Genomic DNA, 12,109 nt, shown 5'->3' on the forward strand with positions numbered 1-12,109 from the left:
ATTAGATTTCTTCTCTCTTTCCGGGTGTTTTGTTTCAGAATGCCTATTCTAATGTTTAAAAGAAAGAAAAACAGTAATGAAGGGAAAACCAGCAACAGTATAGGACAATAGCTTTTGACTGCTTTTTTTCCAATAGAAAAACACATCTATGTCACATCATATTTTTATTTTTAACAATTACTACTAAATGTTATTAGAACTTCTTTAAATGGCACAACGTTTTCTTTCAATATTTAATTTAAGAAGTAATTTTTTATTACTTTTTTTAACATGGACAAAGCAAGCAGTTAAAAAAGACTTGGATATTTAGTTAAAGGAATATGTCATGACTGAGTGTTTTTAGCATGTGATGGGGGGGGGGGGGGGGCTACATGCGGTCACCTGCTCACCATTGCCAGGGGTCTCTCACTGTTGTGACGTATTAAGTAGTACCCCCTCTTTTCTCCCAGTGTCTCAATTCTATTGAGAGTTTTGAGAATGCATAATATGTAGACAGGCGAAGGGGCCTGAAAACAACTGATGACCTCCGCCTCAACATATGTGGCACACTTGCCCTCGGCATGCTCTAATCGTGTGGGGATGACAGCAAATAATGAAATGTCATCCACTGGTATATCAAAACATAAAGAAGCATACGCTTAATATACAGTAGATGCAGGAAGTATCTCTGGGTGGGGGTGGGGGGGGGGGGGTGCCTTTTGCGTCTCTAGCCTAAATTTTGTACTTACTACAATTGTTTTTCTGATAAATTTATTAATTCTTCCTACAATAGACACAATGAGTACAATTTTGAATAGACGATAGCCTTACTAAATGCTACAGCAATAAGTAAAGTACATCGAAAGAAATCTGACCAAAGATCCACGTTTAATTTTTTTTTTTTTGGTGCATGTTTCGCTTCCATCATCTGAAATGTAGGTCAACTCACATCTCTATTGCCTACAGCGATTTACAGCTTGAATCGTTTGATCCAGCTCTGTGATTATAGGAGTAGAAATAAAGCTCATTATTTAAATCACATAAAGTGCTTCGGGCTGTTTTACTTTGAAAAGGAAAACACTAGATAGTACAAATGTAGTCCATGAAATTACTTCTTTATTGAGACTTTTTGCAGAAAAAAAAAAAAAAAAACACAAACAGGCATGGTATTGAAACCCACAAGAAAAACACTAAATTTACATTATAATTTCAATTAAAGTGCAAAGCTGGATGGTCATGGAATTATGTTTAGTTGAACATAAATACATCTGCATGCATGAGAATAATTCGGGAGGTTATTGCCTTTTAGAAATAATTCCCCTACACCAGCGCATCGTGCTCTTATAGCATTCTCACCCTGTTTTTCCATCTTCCTCTCAGACAGGGCAAGTGGACGCTCATGCGTAAACACACAGACCTTTGAAGTGGCCCTCTGTCACCACATGGCAAATCCCCCCGGTGTGATCCCTCTGTCCATTTGGCCACAGGACTGACAGTGGTAGGCTGCCTACGGCTCTGTGTTCTGTCATTGTGGAAACCAGTACATCACTTAGACTGGTGCCCAGTCATTCTGGTGTATTTCATTGTACTGTGTTTCCTGTATGTTTGTCCTAGATTTCTCTGGCTTGCATTAACTGATCTGTGCCCATGCCTTAGGTCACGGCTCTGTAACCTCTTAGCCTAATGCTTCTTCTCTGTGGCTAATAATCATTTGTTATTCTTATAGGATTGTAGCAAACATTCATCTGTGAAGGTATCAGCGCCTCTCTCCTGTCCTGTAGCGGCTGTACGCCGGTCTCTCAGGTGAGCGAAGACTGTGGCTTTTCTCTTGGCATTCACCGCGTGCCTTAATTGTATTGAAATTAAATCAAGGTCCACTGTGAACACAAAGAGCTCAAACCCAAACTTCCCAAAATGTTCTCAGTTCATCATCATATCCTGTTCTCCTCTGTCACTTACCCTGCTTTTTTGCAACACTTTCCCTCCTTTGTAGTCACATTCTACAGCAATTTTGAACATGAACACAATTTGCCAAACGCTGGCACTTTCTCTTAAAAGTACATCCTAATGTTGTATTTTTGTCAATTTAGGCCTGTTTCACTTCCTCATTCCTCCCTCCTCACCTGTGATCTCTCCTCTCTGTGGGCTCAGAGGCGGCTATGCGGTCCTTTCACACGTCAAAGTACATTGCATGCTAATCCCTCACCAGCATGTGTTCTCCCTGAAAACAGGTTTTCTATACAGTTAATTCAGAGGAAAAAGCATACATGATACAAGCCAATGACATTGGGATTCCTCTGACTGAACAGCTCATAGTTTGTAAATGCATGCATGTGTTTATGGAAGTGCAAGAAAGGGTTTCCAGCAACAAAACAGGAAAAAAAGAAATACATGTAGTGATCATCAAAGCATTCTCTGTATACACATAACATCATTAAAAAGCACCACAGAGAGAGGAGAGCACAGAGAAACAGGGAGTGAGATAGAGCGAGCGAGCAAAGCTACCTTTGTTGCACCATAAAGAGAGCAGCAGCTCAGCTACCTGATTGCAACCATTCCTGCAGACCATCTTCCCCTCAGAGCAAAACAAAGGATGACGACTAGATATTTATGAGTACACACTGTGATGCGCCGCTATGCCTTATCCTCACCATAGCGCCGCCGCTGCTGTTCCCGGTTAAAAGCTTAGTATGGTCTAATCAGACCAAGCAGTTCTTCTTTACAGTTGGTGTAGCTGTGTCGTTATCTTACCTTCCGTCTTTCCCTCCCTCCTACTCTCCATCTCTTCTCTACTGCTCTCTCTCGCTCTCTCTCTCTCTCTTTCTCTGTGCACTGTAACCATAGTCATGTACAGATTGGAAAAATAGCAACAGTCTCAATCCACTGATTAATAACTACATACACACATAATTTAGCAAAGAGTAAATACTGATGTGTAGAAAAAAGCAAAAAAATCACCATCACGCAAGACTTTCACATCCAGAAAAACTGTTACATTTAAAATCCCTTTCTTTTTAAACTCTAGACCGTTGCTGAGCTCAATTCCGGTTAATCTATGCCTATAAAATACTGCCGTAGTACAAGCAGAATAGAGTTTGCTCGGATCAAATACATCCTTTCTCTCTAAAGACGAGGCGAAAAATAGCAGAGGAGCTGCAGAGTATTTCCTCCTTCAGGTCCTTGGTCCCGGTTTTGTTATTGTTGCTGTAGTTGTAGCCGGGACTGCGCAGCTCCATCCTGTGAAGGTCCTTGTGGGTTTGGAAGAGCAGGGGAGCAGGCACACGGGGGGGTGGTGGGATGATGATCGGACAAGGGGCTGAAGGGACAGGAGGCAGGCAGGTGTCACGCATGCAGTCAGGGGAAAGAGGAGAAACGGTAGCAGAAAAAATAAAATGTAAAACTCAGCTAAATTCTACCCAGTCACCACAAATAGAAAAATCCATTTGGATCTGCTCAAGACAACACCAGAAAGGAAGACAAAAAAGCCCAAGATGTAAAATATACATATATGAGCCAGGAAGGTATATATGTATACGGATCCAAGGGAGAAGGAGGAGAAGGACAGAGATAAGGGATGGACGGACGAGGAGGAACAGGCAACTGGCTCACACACAGACACACTGCGCTGAGGCGAAGGCACAGGCTTCAATTTATGCTTTCTGGTTGACACCACCCCCCACCTTACACGCACACACACACATGCAGACACACACACACACAGACATACACAGACACACACACACACACACACAGCGTCCCGCCCCTATCTGCCCCTGTCCCTGTCCTGTCCCGTACTGGATGCGTGGCCCAGCTGATCAGTGCGAGAGGATTAGCCCGAAGGCCAGCTGGCAGGGATTACACAGCAAAGTGGGGAGGTGTTAATGGGAGGGGGGGTGAGGGGTGAGGAGGGTAGGCCTAATACTGGGGGGATGGAGCCCTGTCTTGTCCTACACACACACACACACACACACACACACCACACACACTCAAACACACAAACAGATGTGCATGTAGATAGTCACAAATTTGTTCACACATATACACATTTGATGCAGATGCACATATATGTTATGCACCGGTGCCTGAACACAATATAAAATGCTTACACATATGGCTTTTGCGGTGGTGCACTGGCTGCGGCGGTGCAGACTGCAGGGGTAGCCAGGCATTAATGCATGCGGTGCATCCTCTCGCCCGGCAAGTCACGTCGACAAACAGTGTTGATAAATGTATGTAAATGTGCAGGAGACAGTGGGGGATGGATTGAGGATCGAGGGAGGGAGGGAGGGAGGGAGGGAGGGGAACCCCACGGGAGAAGGGGACCAGGCTGACAATGCAAGGCTTTGACCCCTGACCCCTATCCGCTCCATCATTCACGGCCATCAGCTGATCCTGAGGAAATGGACAGCCGCAGTAACACCCCCTACTCTTCTCCTTTTCCCTCTTACACACACACACACACACACACACACACACACACACACACACACACACACACACACACACACACACACACACACACACACACACACACACACACACACACACGTCCACAAACAGCGCTGAATCTACCAGGGCCCGTTCTCACCTCTTTTTTTTTCACCATTCCTTCTCCATCTCTCGCTCCCTCCAGCCCTCCATTGCCCTTTTCCGTCTCATGCCTCACTTCACCACTTTGCTCGTCCCGATATCCCCACTCCTAACCTTTCTCATTATTTTGAAATGTGTTGACATCTGCCACTGAATGACTGAATGAACTGTCTGCAAGGAGAGATTTTTTGTGTGTCCATGTTTCGATTGATCCCATTGTATTAACAAACCTTTGCTTGTTTTGGCTAGCAGTCTTAGTTTTACCTTTTTTTTTTTTTTTTTAGAAATGTTTAGACATACAGCGCTTCCATAATACATCTGCAGTCCTACATGTCGGAGTTAAGGCAATGACATTTTACACATCAAATCAAATCAAACACTCTTTGCCATAATACACTATATTTGCATGGTATTGTTTTAATATTTCTAATACATTTGTGTGCTTAAAATGTATTGCGGTAATGAACATTTACAACATTAAGTTTATGAACATTAACACTTGAAGTATATTTTAGGGTAAACAGGATCAGGATTAACGGCTGCACGTCGGCCCAGTAGTGATTTACTTCACGCCCTTCAATGTTCATTTTATCAAAAGCATAAAATATCTAAAAATATATTTCAATTTAATGCAGAATTACATACCTTGATGGGATAAATTATCTAAAAATGTAATATAATATTTGTCATGGAATATACGGTCTATCTATATTCTGTCACCAAATCTGCAAGAACTTCCAGGTAATATTTTGTGAAAAGCTAAATGTAAAAAGTTTTTTGCAGACAGTCAACAGCAGTTTGAGCTACAGTATATAAGACAGCTCAGTCCAAACACACACAAACACAAAATCATGCACACACATGCAACTACACACACACACAAACACACATACACACACACACACACACAAAGGCAGACATAGAGTGATTTCTGTAAAATCAAAGAGACATTTTGTAGGGCCACGCAGGCAGAAAACAGCGGCAGTGTTTTATAGTAAATATATAGAATCGGACATGGTTGATGTGTGACAAATAGGACATTAGTTTAGATTTATTTACATGAAATGCACAATAACGTTGCAGCAGAGCTCTGGTGTGGAACAATTAAGACAGCTTGGCCTTCCATTTCTGAGGGATACTGTAGATGGATTTTAAGAGAGAATGTAAGTGAAGGCAGAATTAATATAAGAAAAATGAATTCCCTTTTCCTTTATTTGTTTTTTTAGAATAATCTCGTCCACTCTTTCCAATTTATGTCAAATATGTTTTGTCTATTTCTTGGAGAAGGCTGGAACCTTATTATTTATGGGCATAAATTACATGCCATAAATTTCATGCATTCTATCCTGTATATTTGTATGTGTTAAGGTTAGGATATTTTTACCCTTGCACATGTTGGCATGAAGAGAGGAAGGAGATTTGTGACTGCCGTTTGATGTCCTGCTACCCTGTTCTGGATTTTAAAAGCTTGTACATGTGAGGATGAGAGCGGGGGAACGGGCATGCAACCCTACTAGCAGGCAGGTAGGAAGATCACAGAGACTTGAGCGAAAAGATTTTTTTATTTTTTTATTTACCATATAGAGAAATACGAGGGAAAGACGCAAGGAGTTATACAAAGAGACAAGCTGGGAGAGACAGGCAGGCTGGAAGACAGAGAGACAGGCCGAGACAAATAGACAGTGCTCGTTCCTAGGTTGGTAATCTGATGGAGAGATTAGCAAACAGGCAGCATTTGGGTCGGATTATCGAGTCATTAGAAAAGACTGGTGCTCCAGAGCCTCTCTCATGTGTTAATGTGGCTTTGCAGATCCTCCGTGCAGTCTGCACAGATTGTCTAGATTGTGTCAAGAGTATGTACAGTAGATCGTCTTTCAATGTGTAAATAGGGCCACATAAACCTAATGCCCCCCGGATTGATGCCTGTGTTTTGTAGGTGCAATACAAAATACACCAGTTCTATTTTCAATTTCAGTTTTAATTATTTTATTAGGTTAACAAAAAGAGGAAAGTAATGGCAGAATTGTTAATTCTTTTTTTTCCTTCTTTGGGTGAGGAACTTCCACATTGCAATACCACCGATTGAATCAAAGTGTGTCACAAAGATGAATGTCCCCTATATGTTAAAAAAACAACTAATTGGTATACTTTTTTGCATCAGTTGAATGTCCATTCAGTGTTTATTCCAGTGCTAACAAATCCTAAAATTTGCAATCACCACCTATCATCACAATTTATTTGTATGTAAAACAATACATAGAATTTTTATTGAAAGCTTTTATTTTTAACGGAAAAAAATAACTATAGTTCAATATTTCTGCAATTGCACACAAGTTCTGGCCCAGAGGTAGGTGACGCTGAAGACAACTGAAGGAGTCTCGGCATCAGCACTATGTCTAGCTGTACAGCTGATACGTTGTAGCATTTAGAGCTGTAGGTCAGTGGAGAATACAGAGGTATGTGGCCTTTGTGCACTTGCAAATTATACAGCAGTGATGACAGGATTTAAACAGAATCAGGAGAGAGACAGAGAGCTTTCGAGTGTGTGGATGTCTGTGCAGGTGAATATGTCTATTTGCAGTAGGTTATGTGGATTTTGGGTAAATATCAGGGGTGATACACAAAGATCAACTGTGTGTGTGTGTGTGTGTGTGTGTGTGTGTGTGTGTGTGTGTGTGTGTGTGTGTGTGTGTGTGTCTGTCTGTCTGTCTGTCTGTCTGTCTGTGTGTGTCTGTGTGTCTGTGTCTGTGTCTGTGTCTGTGTGTGTGTGTGTGTGTGTATGGTTGTGCCAGGGGTTGGGGGTAGCTGGGCAGTTCATTGACAGCTGATCAATGCTGCTCACACTCTGTGTCAGATGTGCTGATATGGTCCAGTGATCGCAATATCAGTTTCAATTTCACTAGAGTGGGAGCAATGGAGCCTCTGATGTGTGTATGTTTCTAATATTTACTTAATACCAAAAAATGTAGGTATACATGAGTCATGTGTCAGCAAGAAGACATTTTGTTCTATTTTTCAATTCCTCCATGACCAAGCAGTTCTTGAATGAGCTTGTAACTTTACTTCTAGGTCGAATTTAAGGGCTCTCTCTCACACACATACACACACCTACATGCAAACACACAATCTGATCTGTGTTCCCAAAATTCTTCCATTTTTTGCTGCTGCCTCTGCATACACCATGCCCCAGTTCCCCACCCCCATCCCTTTTTGTCAAATAAATTGCTGTGTGACCTACTTCCCATTTTGCACCATTTCTGTCATGTTCAGATATTATTGTTTGAACATGAGTGATTTGCTTTGGGGCATACAGTATCAAAGAAAACATGATGTATATAATATGGGGCATACTGTACTGTAAAGTCTAATGAATGCTTAAAAAAATATGGAAGCGTTAACATCAGCATTGACAGTCGTGTTGTTGCAGCATGGCAGCTTCTTTCAGTGTGTGGGCAACTTTTTTTATTTAAAGGCTTTTGTTTTTTAAAATTGCTGTTATATGATTTTGTAATTAAAATACATGGTTCACCTATTTTGTAATTAACAAACAATAATACCCAGAGCCCTCAGAATAACAAGATGTCTTTGTGATGGTCACAGGGAAACAAGGTAAATCAATTTTGCAGTCTAGTTAAGCAGAAAGCACAGTGGTAATTTTCAGTAATAAGCATGGCTAATTCATTCGACCACATTGCATTTATAACCCGGGTAGGGCTGCACAAGTTGGCATCCGGTATTCTGCTTGGATTTGAGGTGCATTTTTAATAGAAGGGGATCTTATGGCGCAGCACGCTGGATGCAAAATATCACATGTAGGCAGATTATACGACGGGTTAGGAGTGCTGCGGGGACTTTTATATTGCTGTTCATTTATTTACATGTCTTTTCATGTATTATACAACTTTTTTCTGGTTGCACAGATTTCATTTTATTTCAGAATACACATTACATTTTCACACATTCATGCACAAAGTTCCATTTCATAAGAAATTGCACAAGGGTCATCACATTTTTTGTAAATGTTCAACATTTACATGTGAATAACAGTATGCGTGTATTTGTGCATATGTATATAAGTGTGTGTGTGTGTGTGTGTGTGTGTGTGTGTGTGTGTGTGTGTGTGTGTGTGTGTGTGTGTGTGTGTGTGTGTGTGTGTGTGTGTGTGTGTGTGTGTGTGTGTGTCTGTGTGTGAGTGTGTGTCGATCAGATTGAGGCTCCCTCTTGCCTTATCCCAACCACGCAGTGATGGCACCGGAGACCACACTGACCCTGATTTATTGGGATCAGAATCCACATGACAGCAATTAATTTACATCCATTAACTACATCGCTCGCTCTCTCTTTCTTGCTCTCTGTGGACATTTTGCACTCTTGCACAATCACTTTGAACATTCTTCGTTTCTCCCCTCACTCTCTGACTTTTTCCTTTCTCAGCATGTCTCCGCTCTCTCGCCTTTAATCAGTCACTCTCGCTCTACCAGTCGCTCCTGCATCTCGCTGCTAGTTTTGCGACTGGGATTAAATATTCCTCCAAGATCTTTAGCACCCCGCCCTACCTCTATGTATTAAGGTTTGCTACATGAACGATAATGTCATCAAGCAGTGTGCACGTGTGCGTCTTGGAGCCATGTGGAACCTCCGGCTGGCTGGGAATCCTATGAGTGAACCCCATAAATAATCATTATGTTACATGTACTCAGAGTTTTTAATCTGCGTACAGACTATCTGTGTAATCGGAACAAATTAAACAGTGCTCAACAAATTGGCTGATTATGATTGCCAAAGGAATTTGACATTAACATTATAAGCTCAGCATCTTGTGATCAACGGAACCTCCATGCCGCTTTCTCATTAAAGCATCCAACTCATGCAGGTTCTCATGCTCAAGGGTCTTTCTCTCTGCCTTGAACGATAAGACACTTTATTGCTGGCCTACATCCCTTGCTGCCTCTCTACCTATTACTCTCCATTCTACCAGCTTCTGTCTGCCAAATGCTTTTTGCTGGCTTTTCAACTCAAGAAAGGAGACTTTGCTTGAGGGAGAATTTGCCATTTATTCCGGAGACAAAAAAATGAAAAGGGGCTTTAGCACTTTTATATCTTGGTCGCTTTTTGTCTTCATTGTCTACGCATCTTTGCTCTCTGCCCCATTGTGAAGTCTCTTGATCCAACTCGGGCCTCCGTGCCTTCACTCTGTCCTCCGGGTGAGAAGAGCGGGAGAGCACGGCTGGCTCAATCCACTGGGGGTTGGGTGATTGAGACAACAAAGTATGATTTTTATAGACTTGCACAATAATGCACACACACGCTATTGTATGCACACAATTATGGCAAGTCTTCAAAGTGTATGCACACACACTAAAGTACAGTATAGTCATGTATTACAGCATGCTCATATGCACATGCATACAAGCAAGCATTTCCTTTTAGCATAGTGCATGTGCTCGCCTAATTCCAAATGTATTCTAAAAAGAAAGACAATGGAGAAATCCTTTGCTCACAACTCTTAACCAACATAGCTTGGGGACAGGTTCCACCAGTATCTGTTTAAGGATTGGCTGAGGATGTGTTGCGGGAGGAAAAGTTGCAGTTGGCAGCAGGCAGAAAGACACTGCAAGGGGAGCGAGGGTTCATAATAAAGGATTTAAAACCAAAGCCTCTTTGGTAAAGAGGAGGGGGGGAAGAATGGTGCTGTGGGGGTGGTGAATAGATACAGGATGACACAAGGTCCAGATTAACCCTAATCTCAGGCCTGGTGGTTTAGGTGAGGCTGAGGGACTGGAGGAAGCTATCCCATGCCAGGTGGTCATGAGTAGGTTAAAACTGGGAAAGGGTGGGGGGCACTGTGAGGATGAGGATGGGACAGGGTGTTGCTAGGGAAGATAGACAGAGAGACAGACGGAGAAAGAGATGTGACTGGAGTCAAGTATTTCGATATCTTAACTTCCAGCAAGCCTTGTTCTGAAATAAAACCATAAATCCGAAAAGACTGACCAAAAACAGACACAGGGAAGAAGGTTAGAGATCGGGGTGGGGGTTGCACAGCTAGCAGAACAGCAGGCACTGTGACGGTGGCTGCAGGGTGATTGGGTGGTTGGTGCATGGTGACAGTGGCACATGCCCTGGTGCATGGGATTAGAGGGACAGTCAGTAATCTGCTGTTTAGGCTGTATGTAGGGCAAGAGTGGCTTAGCCCAGCCACTCTTAGCACGGGTGGAGCGCCAGAGCGAGAGGGAGAGGAAGTGGACTGGCATTATATAGCTACACTTGGCTCGCTCAAATCTCATCTTGTTTTCTTTCCTCTCCCGTTAACGTATTTGCATGTATCGTCCTGTGATATAAAAGCTTTACGTACCATTCTGAAAGTTATAAAATGCAACAACTAATGTGAAGATGGGGAATGATGATGATTTTTGATTTGGAAGAACAACTAAAGAAAGTCAGAGAAAGGTTATTTTAGAAATGACTTAAAAGTTGGGGTGAAAATCTGTAGTAGATATTTGTACTAATACTGAATGAAATGCTATAAAATGAAAACAAAGAATACAACCCTTTGTCAGTAGTGGAAAGTAACTAAGTACTGTACTTTATTTATTTGAACATTTTCATCTTTGTACTTCTACACCACAACATTTCAGAGGGGAATACTTCATTTGACAGCTATATGGTTACTAGATACTTTTTAGAGTAAGATTGTACATGCAAATCATATAATCAGTTTATAAAATATACAGCATTGTTTTAGGTTATATGGTTAAACTGCTCAATAGTATATAAAGCTGTTAAAATGTGCCCCACCTTGACCAAATAAAATGTGAAATGAATGCTTACATGTTAATGAGTCAATAATAATGATCCAATAATATAATACTATAGTATAATACTATAACTAACTGATAGGGGCAATTCTGCATTACTTCACGTAGGTACATTAGGTGGAGTCGTTTCACAGTGTGGCTTTGCTACTTTTACCTCAGTAAAGGATCTAAATACTTCTTCCGCTTCTGCCTTACATCTTCAGAACGTCTGTAAAACAATTTGGTCTAAAAGTTAATGCTCCCAAAGAACATGTTTCTAACATTTGACAAAATTAAACAAAAATTAGATCTTACAAAAATTTTTAATGACCCCAACCACATAACTGCAGCTGAAAATTAAGACTTAGCGAGTTTATTACATTTTATTAAAGGGATCCAATATAATCTAATCCAATATGATAGTCTGAAGAGGTCATTGGTTCATGAGAAAGAGTTCTAAACAATTATAGCATAACTTCTATTATTATTCTATTGAAAAGGAGCTATTAAACTTAAAATCTAGCCCCTAACAATCCCTGCAATACTGTATAAAGCCCTTAGTTACATGAGCTCTCCATATTTACAACAGAATCATCCCTCACACTGTAAACATTGTAGAATGAACCAAAATCACTGAACAAATTAAATGTAATTATTTGAACCACTGAAATAACAAATCCAAAACTCCCAGTAAAACGATATGCTACACCGCTCTAAAGACAGACTACAAATTGGCAGACTAT

Source organism: Etheostoma spectabile, chromosome 20 (genome assembly GCF_008692095.1).
Source record: "Etheostoma spectabile isolate EspeVRDwgs_2016 chromosome 20, UIUC_Espe_1.0, whole genome shotgun sequence".
In the NCBI taxonomy this organism is placed as follows: domain Eukaryota; kingdom Metazoa; phylum Chordata; class Actinopteri; order Perciformes; family Percidae; genus Etheostoma; species Etheostoma spectabile.